The sequence below is a fragment of the Solanum tuberosum genome, unplaced genomic scaffold (genome assembly GCF_000226075.1).
Source record: "Solanum tuberosum cultivar DM 1-3 516 R44 unplaced genomic scaffold, SolTub_3.0 scf00554, whole genome shotgun sequence".
In the NCBI taxonomy this organism is placed as follows: Eukaryota; Viridiplantae; Streptophyta; class Magnoliopsida; order Solanales; family Solanaceae; genus Solanum; species Solanum tuberosum.
In genome coordinates, this window is record NW_006239480.1 from 264050 (window position 1) to 275222 (window position 11173).

The following is an 11173-nucleotide window of genomic DNA, read 5'->3' on the forward strand; positions in this document are numbered from 1 at the left end:
ACCATGCTATGCAGACAAAATTTTTAGCATTTATGCAAAATAAGACATCGACATTAGTTCCACCACCGTCTAACTCTAACATTGTTCGTTGTAAATGGGTCTACAGGATTAAGAGGAAAGTCGATGGATCAATTGAACGTCACAAAACTCATTTTGTAGCTAAAGGTTTTCACCAAGAGGAGGGTGTTGATTACTTTGATACTTTTAGTCCCGTCATCAAGCCCACAATCGTTTGACTAATCATGTCTTAAGTTGTGACAAACAAGTGGTTTGTTCGGAAACTTGATATCAACAATGCGTTCTTAAATGGTAATCTCTCTGAGCAAGTGTTTATGGAGCAACCAAAATGATTTGTTGATCCTCATCAGCCACATTTCGTATGTAAATTGAACAAGGCCTTATATGGCCTCAAAAAAGCACCACGTGCTTGGTTCAATAAGTTAAAGGTTTTTCTCCTCGACATTGGCTTCCGCTCTTATTTATCTGACTCTACTCTTTTTGTGCAGCAAGCTTCTAAGCATACAACATATGTTCTTGTCTATGTGGATGACCTTATTATAACTAGTAGTGATAGTGATTTCATCACTACATTTATTCACACTCTTGATCAGCAATTCTCTCTCAAAGATCTTGGTTTCTTAAATTATTTTCTTGGTATTGAAGTCTCTCCAACATCAAATGGGATTACTTTATCTCAAGGCATGTATATTCGTGACTTACTTCGTTAAACAAACATGGCTTATGCTAAGCCTATTTCTAGTCCGACTGAACCTGTATCGCGACTTATTATTTTTGGTGATCCTCTACCTGATGCTCATTTATATAGTAGTGTCGTTGGTGCTCTTCAATATGTTATCATCACTAGGCCAGAAATATACTACACAGTCAATTGAGTATTGCAATTTATGCAATCACCAACTATTGTTCATTAGTCAACTGTCAAACACATACTTCGATATCTAAAAGGATACATTCATGATGGCCTCTTACTACGACCTATGTCTAATTATAGTCTAATGGCCTTTTCGGATGCTGGTTGGATCTGTGATCTTGATGATAGTGGCTCCCAACATGGCTTTGAACTATTCTATTGAGGTAACTTAATCAGTTGGTCTACGTGAAAATAAAAGGTTGTCGCCCGCTCAAGTACTGAAGTTGAGTATCGTACTTTAGCCTTTGCAACTACTGAATTAATCTTGGTCCAACAACTTATCAGTGAACTATGTGCTCTTCTCACTGCACCTCCCATAGTCCTTTGTGATAATCTTAGTGCACAATTTGTATCTCGTAATCATGTCATTCATCAACGATCAAAGCATAGTCGTCTTGATTATCACTTTATCGGAGAGATGGTTTAAGATCAATCTTTAGTGGTTCTCTATGTTTCATCTCAAAATCAGATTGCAGTTATCTTTACCAAAGTTGTTGGCACAAGTCGGTTCCTCAATCTTCGATCCAAGCTTATGGTTCGCTCCAGAACATGATCTTGTAGAGGGCTATTAGAGTCCATCATCAACTAGAATTTGATTATTGTAGCTTATTCACTGTAACAAAATGATTACTCTTCCTTTAGAATACGTAGTAGATAAAGATTCTTATATTAATCATAAACATGTATAAAGTCTATAAATAAAAGGTTCAAATGGTTGAACAATCAATCTACTCTTATTTGCTCATACTACTCTTGTTCTTAATCTTATTAGGGACACACCGTCATGAACCGACCATGGATATAACTCGACAGGAACATCTACCAGCAACCACCATACCCAGTCAAAAACCTACTTCAGTGGAATTGGGTAGATTTCGTGGTGACAACTCGGAGACTTGGATATTCCAAGCGGAACGATACTTTAATTTTTATAGAATTGAGGAAGATCAGAGGCTAACCATGGCATCATTTTTTCTCGACGGCAAAACGCTGGAATGGTACAGATGGTTGTTTAGGAACAAGCAATAAGTTGATTGGCCACATTTTGCTGAAAAGGTGCGAATCTGGTTCAAACAGATGGGTTTGGAGTCGGCGGAGGGAAGATTGGCAAAACTCCGACAAGTTACCACAGTCTCAGATCTACAAGGACGGTTTGAAGCCATCGTGAATGAGACTAATGATATTTCTGATAGGCTTATGCTTCGCCTCTTTAAATTTGGACCGAGATAGGACAACAAAAACTCAATATTGATGTCCCCTCCAATCACTCCCTCCAATCATGTATCCTCTGAAAAAGAAAAAACAATCAGCAAACATACTTACAGACCCATGAAAAAAGGAAAAAAAGCAACTCACACACAACACTAAAATACTACCTAGATACGGCAAGAAAAAAATTCACCCTCACATATTTTATTTATATACATACATATATATATTCTATTTACAAACAAAGGTTGAGTCTATTAGTGTAAAGTTTTGACGATAATCAATTTAACTATTTCAGGACAAATAAAAAAGGAAAGAATCAAATAAGAAGAAGATTCTCACAACAAGATTGAAGATCATCAATCAAGGAGGTTGAAATCTTAAATGCACAAATCATGCAAGATTGCAAATCAAGGAAGATCACAAACCAGCTACCAATAAATCAGAAAAGTGTAAGATCTTGATTAGATCTCCAACGACCATATTAAATCAAGGAAGCTGCAAGAATGAATCAATCAAGAAATAAAGGGATCTCCAAACGACTACATACAATTCAAGGGAGCTGTAAGAATGAATCAAACAAGAAACGAAGGGATCTCCAACGGCTATATACAATCAAGAAAGTTACTGAAGTAGAGACATAAGGAAAATCACAAACGACTGTCTGCAAGATATTAAGGCTAAATCAATGAATAAGCCTTAATCTTTATTCTTGGAAAATAAGGATATCTTGCCTTTTTTTCAAGGATCAAATCTCTTGGTTTTCCATCTCTTCATAGGACCAAATTCAAGTCTCGACCCTATATAAAGACATCACACTGCAAGTGGAAAGATTGTTCAACGAGTCTGAATCATCTCACCGCTACCTACTCTACTTTTGATAAGCATTGTATTACTTAGTTGTACTGTGTAAACAAAAAAAAGTTAAGAGAGAAAAATTATTGGTAAGGCGTCGTATCAAAATAGAAGAGTGAGAAGAAATAGAGTGTAAACTGTAAAGTTACACTCAACTTTGTACTCTCATCAAAAGTTACCAAGGCTAGAAGAGAACACCCTTGCAACCCAAGGAGACTGGAAGTAAGATCCACATTGGATCCCAACCAGTATAAAAATTATTGTGTCAAGTTTACTTTACGCATTTTCAATTCCATTCATACTTGTCTGCAATCTGTAGTCGACTGAGGTTCCTCTCAAGTCAACTACTCACAAGAAAAAAAAATAGCAATTCACCCCCTTCTTGAGCCTTCAATTGGTATCAGAGCCTCGTCTTACAGAAAGTCTGTCTATCAACAGGTGAGGAAAAGATCATGGCACAACAAATAATGGGCGCACTATTCCAAGAAGGGACATCTCAAACAAGACCTACATACTTTAATGGAAAACACTTATCTCATTGGAAAGTAAGAATGGAAACATTCATAAAATCCTATGATGTGAAGGTTTGGAGAGTCATTTAACTGGGTGATATTCCAATCCCAATTTCAAACACTTCTGATGAAAGTCAATCCTTTGCCACACCAAGCTTGGAAAATTATACAAATGAACAAATGGAAATTATTCAAATAAATTCCAAAGCAAAGAACATTTTGTATAATGCTATCAGTGGAGAAGAATATGAAAAGATCTCATGTTGTGAAACTGCTAAAGAGATGTGGGATAAACTGGAGGTTACTTAAGAAGGAACTGATAAAGTTAAAGAAACAATCATCAGTCTGCTAGTGTATGAATACAAACTTTTTCAAATGAAAGAAGGAGAAACCATTGAAGGCATGTTTGCTCAACTTAGTAAGATTATTGGAGAACTGAAGGCCTCAGGAAAAATATATCCACCCATAGAGCACATACGAAGAGTTCTTCGAAGCTTGCCAACGCAATGGCACGCCAAAGTAGTTGCTCTTGAAAGCATGAATTTAAATACCCTAACATATGATGAGGTGAGGGGAGATTTAATAGCTTTTGAGAAAACTGATCTTAACAAAAAATGCCGAGAAGAATCCAAAAAGAAAATTGTGGCGTTCAAAGCAAATCAGGAAGACAAAGGAGAAGAAGAACTAGCAGAAGATGAAATTGCCTTAATTACCAGATCAGTGATGGATTCCTTTAGGAAATCCAGAAACAACAGAAGAGAAAGAAACTTCGGAAAGGAAAAGTATATCACTGATCAATCAAGAAATGATGGAAAATGTTATGAATGTGGAAAGTATGGTCACATGGCCAGTGAATATCCAGAAGCAAAGAAAACTTACTCCATAGGAAACAAAAATAACAAAGCACTAAGCAGCTAGAGTGATGAAGACAACTCTGAAAATGAACATGAAGAAATTGGTAACATTTGCTTCATGGCTGTTGGAGAATCAAGCACACAGGTATGTAATAATTGTAATGATTTAAAAAACTTGCTAGATCGTGCTGTGACAGACTTTCATAGAATTTTTTCTGACTTTCGAAATCTTCAAACTAAAAAAAGGAATTTGGAAATAAAACAGGAAATTAGTGAAGTTGAAAATGATCTCCTTTATGAAGAAATTCACGAATTAAAATTTGCTCTTGAGAATTCCCAAAACAAATCAAACTCTTCCAAAAATTCCTCTAAAAAGGCCTCTAGCAGCAAAAATTCTTCAAATGGAAATTACTTTAGCTGCAACCAGTCCTATAAGTCGACTGATTCAAAAACTAACAGTAATGATTCCATTTTAGAAGAATATACTCCTAAATCTTGCAATTATTGTGGGAAGTCTGGACATGTGTCATATAACTACTGGTTTCAAAATCACAAATCATCTAGATAGGTTTGGAGACCCAAAAGAACTCCAGATAACCATAACCTTGAAGGACCCAAAAAAGTTTGGGTACCTGAGAGGAGATAATAATCTTGTTTTGCAGGAACACCGCAGGAAAACAAAAGGAAAATGGTACCTAGATAGCAGATGTTCAAATCACATGACGGGAGATAAAAATCTGTTTAAATCTGTTGCTGAATACAAGGGAGGAAATATTCGTTTTGGTGGTAACTCAAAAGGAACGGTAATTGGTATTGGTACAATTTCTTTTAATGATTCATGTGATATCTCAAATGTTTATTTAGTGGCAGGACTTAAATACAATCTCTTGAGTATTAGTCAACTATGTGACTAATTTCTAGAAGTCCATTTTCAAAAGAATCGATCTTGATAAAAGATTCATCTGGAAACAATCTACTACAAGAAAGCAGAGAAAAGAATGTATACATTCTTGACTCTGTAAAAAACAATGGAGAACATATATGTCTATCTTCAATGACTGATGATCCCTGGATTAGGCATAAGAAACTTGGCCATGCAAGCATGAGACTGATAGAGAAGCTGGCTAAAAAAGAGCTGGCAATTGGGTTACTCAAGCTGGACTATTCAAAAGATCACATCTGCGATGCGTGTCAAATGGGTAAGCAAACAAGAAATTAGTTTCTAGAAAGGATATTATCTCCACAAATAAACCCCTACAACTCCTACACATGGACTTATTTGGACCTACTAGAACAGCCTGCATCGGAGGTAAAAGGTATGCTTTTGTAATAGTTGATGATTATTCTCGTTTTACTTGGGTTATGTTTTTATCTCACAAGGATGATACTTTAAATTTTTTTGAGTTTTTGTGTGAGAAAGTTTGAAGAGACAAAGGTTATTCTATTTTATCTATAAGAAGCGACCATGGAGGAGAATTCGAGAATAATTTGTTTGAAAGGTTCTGTAATGAGAAAGGCTATACTCACAACTTCTCTTCACCTCGATCACCTCAACAAAATGGAGTTGTGGAACAAAAGAATAGGACATTGCAAGATATGGCAAGAACGATGATCGTTGAACACTCTCTTCCACACAAAATTTGGGCAGAAGCTGTAAGTACATCCTGTCATGTGTTGAATCGATGCTTAATTATACCCATCCTCAAGAAGACACCATATGAATTATGGAATGGTAAGAAACCTAACATCAGATACTTTCATCCTTTTGGATGCAAGTGTTTATTCCACAGCAATGGTAAAGACAACATAGGTAAGTTTGATGCTCAAAGTGATGAAGGTATATTTATTGGTTATTCAAACTCTAGCAAATCTTATAGAATCTTTAATAAGCGTACTTTACATATTGAAGAATTTGTTCATGTTGTTTTTGATGACACTAACAAATCTGTTGAGATTAGAATTAATTCTGATGATGAAGATAGTCAACTCTCCATATCGACTTACAAGGAAATAAATAGTGCTAAGGAGTCAACTATTGAAAAACAGCCTGATGATCGTATTGTTGAGACAGTTCCAAATGAATGACGAAGCGAACCTAACTATCCAAACAAATTCATCATTGGAAATCCAAATGAAGGCATGAAAACTAGAGCATCAAGAATCAATGAAACACATGTTGCACCTATTTCTCAGTTGAAACCAAAGAAACTGAATGATGCTCTCACAGATGAGCATTGGATCAAAGCTATGGAAGAAGAGTTAGAGAAATTTGAAAAGAATCAGGTCTGGACTTTAGTCCCTAAACCTGCAAACAAGTCCATCATTGGACTAAATGGGTTTATAGGAACAAACTTAACAAATCTAGAGAGGTGATTCGAAACAAAGCTCGACTAGTGGCTCAAGGATACTCTCAACAGGAAGGAGTCGACTATGATGAAACTTTTGCCCCCGTTGAAAGCTTATGCAAAGCAAATTTGAAATGAGTATGATGGGAACTCCCATGAGTTCTACTTGCTCTCTTGACAAGGATGAAGAAGGTAAGAAAGTCAACGAAACAAAATACAGAGGTATGATTGGTTCATTACTTTATCTTAGTACGAGTCGATCAAACATTATGTTCAGCGTATGCAAGTGTGCAAAGTTCCAGTCAGCTCCTAAAGAATCTCATCTTACTGCTGTAAAGCATATTATTTGTTATCTAGTGGGAACATGATCCTTCGGATTATGGTACCCAAAAGAAAAAAACTTATTTTTTGAAGGTTATTCTAACGCTAATTATGCAGGTGATAAAGATGACCGGAAAAGCACCAGTGGCTCGTGTCAAATTTTAGGAAAATCATTGATTTCATGAAATACCAAAAAATAGGGCTCTGTGTCTCTCTCTACTACAGAAGCAGAGTATATTGTTGTTGGTCAGTGTTGTGCTCAAATTTTATGGATGGTTCATCAATTGAGTGACTATGAATTATTTTTTAAACTTGTTAAAATTATGTATCTCTCTCTACTACGGAAGCAGAGTATATTGTTATTGGTCAATGTTGTGCTCAAATTTTATGGATGATTCATCAATTGAGTGACTATGGATTATGTTTTAAACCTGTTAAAATTATGTGTGATAATTCCAGTGCTATTTGTCTGTCAAAAAAAATTATGTGGAGCATTCTAGGGCTAAGTATATTGACATAAAACATTATTTTATTCGAGATCGTGTTTTAAATGGTGATATTGAAATTGCTTTCATAAGTACTGATTTTCAACTAGCTGATATTTTTACTAATTCGGTTTTGGAAGAAAGATTTTGCTCTCTTAGAAAATATCTTAATATTGTCCAAAATCCCTTAAATTGCTGAATTGATTTCTAGCCTTTATTGTGTGCTCATCCTTTCATACTTTTGATGCCTTGATTAAGACAATGTGGTTCTACTTTGTGTTTTCCTGAAACTCTATGTTCTTTCCTTTTTGCTGATGCCAAAGGGGGAGAATATTATTAACTGTATTATCTGACTCTGTTCTTGATATGTGATGATATTTGATGCATTACTTATTGTTATTGTATTCTCTATCTGTTGCTCTTCTAGTACATTGTATCTGTATGCTTCAGCTCTATAAAGAAACTACTCAGGGGGAGCTAGTTAAAATTTCCGTCGACTTCTCCCCACTACATTCAGGGTGAACAAACCACAACCTCAACTTCATAACGACGACTACACAAACAGGGAAGTATTACTACTAAATATTGTCATCATAAAAAAGGGGGAGATTGTTAGTGTAAAGTTATGATGATAATCAACTTAACTATTTCAGGACAAATCGAAAAGGAAAGAATCAAATAAGAAGAAGATTCTCACAGCAAGATTGAAAATCATCAATCAAGGAGGCTGAAATCTTAAATGGACAAATCATGCAAGATTGCAAATCAAGGAAGATCACAAACCAGCTGCCAATAAATCAGAAAAGTGTAAGATCTTGATTAGCTCTCCAACGGCCATATTAAATCAAGGAAGCTGCAAGAATGAATCAATCAAGAAATAAAGGGATATCCAAACGACTACATACAATTCAAGGAAGCATCAAGAATGAATCAAACAAGAAAGGAAGGGAACTCCAACGGCTATATACAATCAAGAAAGCTACTGAAGTAGAGACATAAGGAAATGATCACAAATAGCTGTCTGCAAGCTATTAAGGCTAAATCAATGAATAAGCCTTAATCTTCATTCTTGGAAAATAAGGATATCTTGCCTTTTTTCCAAGGATCAAATATCTTGGGTTTCTATCTCTTCATACGACTAGATTCAAGTCTTGACCCTATATAAAGACATCACACTGCAAGTGCAAAGATTGTACAACAAGTCTGAATCATACCACCGCTTCCTACTCTACTTTTGATAAGTATTGTATTACTTAGTTCTACTGTGTAAAAAAAATAGACAGAAGAGAGAAACATTGTTGGTAAGGCATTGTATCAAAATAGAAGAGTGATTTTCGATCTCTTCTTCGACCTTACAATCATCATAAAGTTGATTTTTAATCTCTTCCTTATGTCTTTATCGGGTATAGTTCTCATCACAAAGGTTACCTCTGTTATCATGTTTCATCCTGTCGAATCTATATTACTCGCCACGTTGTATTTGATGAAAATACTTTCCCATATTCCTCCATGTTGCTGATCCCAAAATCCTCTTATCCTTAGTCGCATTCTAGCAACACATCTTTCTCTTTACTTGATCAAGCTTCTCAACAATTGCGTTCACATTCTCCAACACACACTATCGTTCCATGGTCATTATCAAATATTCCAATTGCATCATCTATCCCTTCATCTGAGCAACCAAATCATACAAACACGCCCTCTACTGTACCCCTCCGGCTCCTCTACAAATAGAGCATGTACTATCCACTGACCCACCTAAGCATCTACCACCATCCACTGATTCCTCTTACCCGACCACAACCTCTTTCTATTTTCGCCCCTCGGACACCTCTCGCCATCATATGGTTGTTCGAAGTAAAACCAATTCCCTAAAACCAAAATTCTTATAAAATCTCGTCATTCTCTACCTCCTAATCCTTATCACATTCCAGAACCTACAACTTATCATCAAGCCTCCAAATTTCCTGAGTGGCACCATGCTATGCGGACAATTTTTTTAGCTAGTATATGAAATAAGACATCGACATTAGTTCCACCACCGTCTAACTCTAACATTGTTCGTTGTAAATGGGTCTACAGGATTAAGAGGAAAGTCGATGGACCAATTGACCGTCACAAAGCTCGTATTGTAGCTAAAGGTTTTCACCAAGAGAAGGGTGTCGATTACTTTGATACTTTTAGTCCCGTCGTTAAGCCCACAATTCAACTAATCTTATCTTTAGCTGTGACAAACAAGTGGTCTGTTCGGTAACTTGATATCAACAATGCGTTCTTAAATAGTGATCTATCTGAGCAAGTGTTTATGGAGCAACCGAAAGAATTCGTTGATCCTCTTCAGCCACATTTCATATGCAAATTGAACAAGGCCTTATATGGCCTCAAACAAGCACCACATGCTTGGTTCAATAAGTTAAAGGTTTTTCTCCTCGACATTGGCTTCCGTTTTTGTTTATCTAACTCTTTTCCTTTTGTGCAGCAAGCTTCTAAGCATACAACATCTGTTCTTGTCTATGTGGATGACCTTATTATAACTGGTAGTGAAAGTGATTTCATCACTACATTTACTCACTCTCTTGATTAGCAATTCTCTCTCTAATATCTTGGTTCTTTAAATTATTTTCTTGGTAAGGAAGTCTCTCCAACATCAAATGGGATCATTTTATCTCAAGGTAGGTATATTCATGACTTACTTCATCGAACAAGCATGGCTGATGCTAAGCCTATTTCTAGTCCGACTGAACCTGGATCGCGATTTATTCTCTCTGGTGATCCTCTGCCTGATGCTCATTTATATCATAGTGTCATTGGGGCTCTTTAATATGTTACCATCACTAGGTCAGAAATATCCTACGCAGTCAATCGAGTATGCCAATTTATGCAATCACCCACTATTACTCATTGGTCAGCTGTCAAACGCATACTTCGATATCTAAAAGGATTCATTCATGATGGACTCTTAGTACGACCTATGTCTGATTATACTCTTATGGCCTTTTCGGATGCTGGTTGGATCTCTGATCTTGAGGATAGTCACTCCCAACATGGCATTGCACTATTCTATGGAGGTAACTTAATCAGTTGGTCTCCGTGAAAACAAAAGGTTGTCGCCTGCTCAAGTTCTGAAGCTGAGTATTGTGATTTAGCCTTTGCAACTACTGAATTAATCTGGGTCCAACAATTTATCAGTGAACTATGTGCTCCTCTCACTGCACCTCCCATAGTCGTTTGTGATAATCTTAGTGCACAATTTTTATCTTGGAATCCTGTTATTCATCAACGATCAAAGCATATTCGTCTTGATTATCACTTTATCCGAGAGATGGTTGAAGATCAATCTTTAGTGGTTCGCTATGTTTCATCTCAAAATCAGATTGCAGTTATCTTTACCAAAGTTGTTGTCACAAGTCGGTTCCTCATTCTTCGATCCAAGCTTTTGGTTCGCTCCAGAACATGATCTTGCAGTGGGATATTAGAGTCCATCCCCAACTAGAATTTGATTATTGTAGCTTATTCATTGTAACAAAAGGATTACTCTTCCTTTAGAATACGTAGTAGATAAAGATTCTTATATTAATCATAAACATGTACACAGTCTATAAATAAAAGCTACAAACGGTAGAACAATCAATCTGTTCTTATTTTCTCAAACTCCTCTTGT